Here is a 5263-nt window from a genome sequence, read left to right as displayed (position 1 = left end):
CCATTGCCTGTGAATTCTTTGCTTGCCTTTTAGACGTTCGGATAGGAGGCCCAGGGTCTAAAAGTTGCTTGTGATAGAGCAGTTTAGTCAGTTGTCAGGCTTAGCGCTTATGCAACTCAGTGTGGTTGTTTGCCTTTTACTCTTGGAACAGACACAGTCAGCAGAGTCCTTCCAGAACAGCTAGCTCTCAGAGTGCACTTTTGTGAACTCTGTCCCTGTTACCCAGAAAAAGCCAGCAGAACAGTGCTTCCTGATTCAGTTGGTTGGACAAGGAGAAGACACTGATTAACTGGTTCTCTTGGTCAGGTGTCAGCTTCTCATTTGCGAGGGATGGAAATAATGCCCAGCCTTGCAGGATGCTTGCAATGAAAACAAGGTCTTGTTTAGGAGTGTGACAAACCATCACAACATTCTGTAAACACCAAGAACCTGTCTGTGGAGTCAACTTAAGGGTCCACAAACAACTCAGAGACAGCCCCCATTTTCCATGTGTTTGTGAGCCCCCATTGCCTCCTCCTCTTCAACCCTTCATGTCCCAGCCAGCCCTGCTGTGACAACCCTTGGGTTATTTCAGCACCCGTCTCTGCTTTATTCACCCCTCCCAGCGCAGCCACTCGGACAGACTGTGCTCTGTGTATGGATGCGTGAATGATCTGGGCTTTGTAGTGTGGCAGTCAGAGCTTCCTAACATCTGCCTGCTTCCTGTCTCCTGTGCTAATGGTTCTTAGCGTGTTTCTATTATGGGTTTGCCCATGCCACGCTAAGCTTAGAGTTCTGCCCAACTCAGTAAGACCGGACTTTCTTCACGACTTCTGCTGCCTCTACTTCCTGTTATTTTCTTTGTTGTCATGGAGGTGACATTTTACTTCTCCTCTTTGTGATGATGAGGTGGCTGCTTGTCTGTCTTGCATGTAGATGTTTAGACTGCCTAATGAACGCAGAGCATAGTGTGTGGTTTCTTAGTATTGCAAACAGCTTGGGGTAGTAGTACAGGCAGAATGCCATCTCAGCCTATGGATTTTATAAAATATCAAAAGCTTAGTGTACAGTACAGTTCATTTTCTACTAACGGTTTGACTAGGATCCTGCGGTAGAGTGGGGGAATTTAAAACTGAGAAGTTTCTAGAATTATCTTTACTATTTGGAAGCTTTTGGAGAAAGCCAGTTGTCTGGCCATGGTAGACTTTGGAGGACAGATCATAGAAAATAACCAGAGCATGAAATGTGACCTTTGTATGCCACAAGAGATGAGCTGATGCCAGTCTGCTGATCACATGGAGGGTAGTAGGAGGAGATGCTGGGGATGCAACAGCTCTGGGACTTTGGGATGAGAACTCGCTGGCCTGTCACTGAAGGTTAGGAACATGGCAACAGGGGAGCCTTAGGGGCCCCCACAAACCTTGCTGAAAGACTGACTTGTGTTCTTCTTTTTTCTTTCTTTCTTTCTTTCTTTCTTTCTTTCTTTCTTTCTTTCTTTCTTTCTTTCTTTTTTTTTTTAATTTTTGAGACAGGGTTTCTCTGTAGCTTTGGTACCTGTCCTGGAACTAGCTCTTGTAGACCAGGCTGACCTCGAACTCACAGAGATCCGCCTGCCTCTGCCTCCCAAGTGCTGGGGTTAAAGGCGTGTGCCACCACTGCCTGGCTTGTGGCATTTTCTAAATTGCTTCTGAAGTTTTTTTTTTTTTTCCTCTCAAAGTTCTTTATGACACCTGACGTGTACTGATGTCATCCCAGCGGGGGAAAAACCTTCGTGTATTCCATTTAAGCAACATTAAATGAGTCTTTTCTGTCAAGTGCTATAAAATCTGTGACAATGACAAGAAATTAAAATCTTTTCATGTCCCCCACCTCAGAAGACTTTCATGCAAATGTTTCATTCATCCACTGCAACCCAGTAAAGCCTTTGTTTACACAAAAGCCCAGCTGTATTCTCAGCTTAAAGTGGCTGGCCCCTCCTCTTCCACTTCTCTACCCATTCTTTAGGGACTGGCCAACTGAATATTGTTGAATGAGGTTCAACTATAGTCAATGAGGAAAAGACACAGTCACTGCCTGAGTTTAAATCAAACCAGGCTGGAGAGTTGGCTCAGCCCGTCAGAGCACTGACTGTTCTTCTAGAGTATCTGGGTTCAATTCCCAGCACCCACATGGCAGCTCATATACATGCAGGCAAAACACCAATGCACATAAAATAAAAATACATCTTTAGGAAAGAGTTAAAAAGTAAAGACCAAGGGCACATTCTCTGTGTGCTTGTCCTTTGCACACACCCTCTTGGTAGGTGTCACCTTATGCTACTTCAGTTGGAGTGGTGGTCTCTGTCTTTGTGACCCCAAACTTTTAGACACCTGTATACCCTACACACTGGGTTGTCTCCAATACTGTGGCTCTGTTCTTTGCACAAGAAAGAAATGAGATCTCTTCCCAACTCTTCATTCCCCTGTTAGATTCCTGTCTGTAGGAGGAGAGGCTGCTTGTTCGTCCTGGCTGCCCAGAACCAAAATAACCACACAGAAACTATGTTAATTAAAACACTGCTTGGCCCATTAGCTCTAGTTTCTTATTGGCTAACTCTTACATCTGAATTTAACCCATTTCTATTAATCTGTATATCACCACGGGGTGGTGGCTTACCAGCAGAGTTTTAGCACATCAGTCTCCGGTGGTGGCTTCATGGCATACCCCTGACTCTGCTCTTCTTCCTCCCAGCATTCAGTCCAGTCCTCCCGCCTACCTAAGTTCTGCCCTATCAACAGGCCAAGGCAGGTTCTTTATTCATTAATCACAGCACACAGAGGGGATCCCACACCTGTTCACTGGGAGACATACCCAGCATTTTGTCACGGTCGTGGCCCCTGGGTCTGGAAGACTTTAGCATGTCCTTGGGTGAGCTATCTGAGGGAGTGATTTTTCTTCCCCTCTTTAGTGCTGAAACAGCCACTGAGACCATAAAAGCAGACAAGCCCCACTGACAGGTGCCATGGCCGCTTCTGCCACAGGCACTGCAGGGTCTGGCCTCTTACCACTGGGATTAATAGTTGTCGTATCTTGTTCCTGGGAAGGAAAATAAAATGAAGTTTCTCACATTTGATCGGAGTGAACATAATTAAAAAGAGCCATGCTACCCAGCTGCTGAGAAATCAATCACTATAATTGGAAAGGAGATTCCTTAGCTCTCTTATTGGGCTCCTGGTAATTTAAAACTGGGATCCCTGACAGTTTGTGATAAATTGTCTCCTTTTGGGCAGAACAGGTAAGAAATTCTAATTATCCCTGGATTATTCCAGAGTGGATAGACAATCTAGATCAAAGAGATGTTGGGGGGAGGGGGGGCTGACAGTGGGCAAAGATTTGCTGCAAACATTTTAAAGCTAAAGGACAAATTAATTTGATGTGTATTTAAAATCCCAGAGATAAAAGTCGGACACTCAAGAATATAGGGAACTAAGTATATTAGAGAAAGTTTACACACAGAGAAGTTCTCTAGGCTAACAGATTAGCCCTGTTTGTTAACTAGTCTTGGACCTGACTTGGGGAAGAATATGAAATTTATAGTTTGGCGAAATGGGTCAGTGACAAAAGGTGCTCGCCTCCCTGCCGGGCAGACTCGTGATGCCAGGGTCCCAGACTTCCCTGATGTCAGCTTACTACTTGGCCCTTTGGGACAAGCAAGTTATTTATAGAGAAATACGTTACGAATAAATTTGCTTTTCTTCACTGAATAAGTGACAGGTTCCACAGAAAGAAAATAAAATCTAAGGAGGCAAAGTGATATACTGTCAGTGTTTACCTCCTTCCCGTTACAACACTCAAGAATGTACGCTGAGGTATGTAAAAGTACGTTTTAGAAGCCCTTACCAGCAGTTAGGAGATTTCTATTGCATAGGCCCTGAAATAAACCCGAGAAGGCAATGAAGCCTGCGTGTTCTTGCTTAGCTTGGGAAGGTAGCCCCATCTCATTTTCAATGCGGTGGAAGATGGGACTCCGGGAAGGGCCTGTGTCATGAGGACTGTTATCCCATCAGCGGGTGGCCCACATCTGGATTGACTGCATGGACCACTGTCCCCATGGCCTGTCCTCTGCCTCTCATATTGTTTCCACATGAGGTGAGTAGGTTTCTTCACACGTCTGCTTCACCACAGGCGTAGAAACAATGGCGCTACAGTGACCACAGACTATGAACTCTGAAACGAAGGGCCCCAGGCACCGGAAGCCAGAAGACCCTTCCTCTAAGATGTACTGTCACAGTGATGAACTACTCGGGGCAAGTGTGCTTGTGTTGAACCAGGAGAAGAATTCTCTGCTCGAGATTGAGGATTCGACTTTCCTTTTATCTAGTCAAGCTTATTAGGTTTCACTATTTTTAGAAGTGCAGCCCTCCAGCAATATGGGGCTCTAATCTAATAGCCAGATCATGAGCCACGCAGCCTTCCTCGGCTTTGAAAGATGTCATAGAATAACCCAAAGTTAAAGTCAATGCCAATAACAGTTGCTCAGTGGAATTGTCCCCATGAGGAGGATAAGACCTTGGCCTCCATCGAGCCAGGTAAAAAGTTGAAGACATTGTAAATGCCTGAGAAATGAGGCTCAGTTCAAGTATAAGAAATGTAAAGGTAAGGCTAGGGATATAACTCAGTGGGTATGGTGCTGTGCACAAGGTTCTGGGTTCGATTCCCAGCGCCACATAAACCTGTGTGAGGGAGAGAAAGAGAAACCAAAGTTCTGTGTCATCCTTAGCTATGTAGTGAGTTTGAGCCAGCCTGTACTACATGAGACTCTCTCAAAAGAAAGGTATAGTTGATCAGGAATAGAAACTGTTTTGTCTAGGATTTTAAAAGGCAGCCGGAGGAGGAATCATTCTCATCTGCTGCTGCTGCTTTGAGTGAAAACCATAGTTTCTTGAGGGTGAAAGTCTTTGACGGAAGCAGAAATCTTCAGGAGTTATTGGGAAGTGAAATGTGACCCCAGGATAGTTGGTAACACCCCAAATAACAAACCTGCTCTAAAATGTGCTTGGGCGAAATACTTTTGCATTTGGGATACATTTCAATCTAGAACAAATTACATTACCCATTCAACACCACCTCCTCTCAATTTCCCCAGCAGCCCCTCATGTGGAAGCCATTCAAGGCATGGAAGGCAGTGCCGTCCATGAACAAGATTCTTGTGAGTATAGTCAGTTGTGAGAGCAAGGTCCGGGTTTTGAACCAGTTAAGATTTTGTTAGTTACAATAAATAGAATATTGAATACAAATTGGATAA

The sequence above is a fragment of the Microtus pennsylvanicus genome, chromosome 5 (genome assembly GCF_037038515.1).
Source record: "Microtus pennsylvanicus isolate mMicPen1 chromosome 5, mMicPen1.hap1, whole genome shotgun sequence".
Lineage (NCBI taxonomy): Eukaryota > Metazoa > Chordata > Mammalia > Rodentia > Cricetidae > Microtus > Microtus pennsylvanicus.
Note: the sequence above shows the minus strand (reverse complement) of the source record.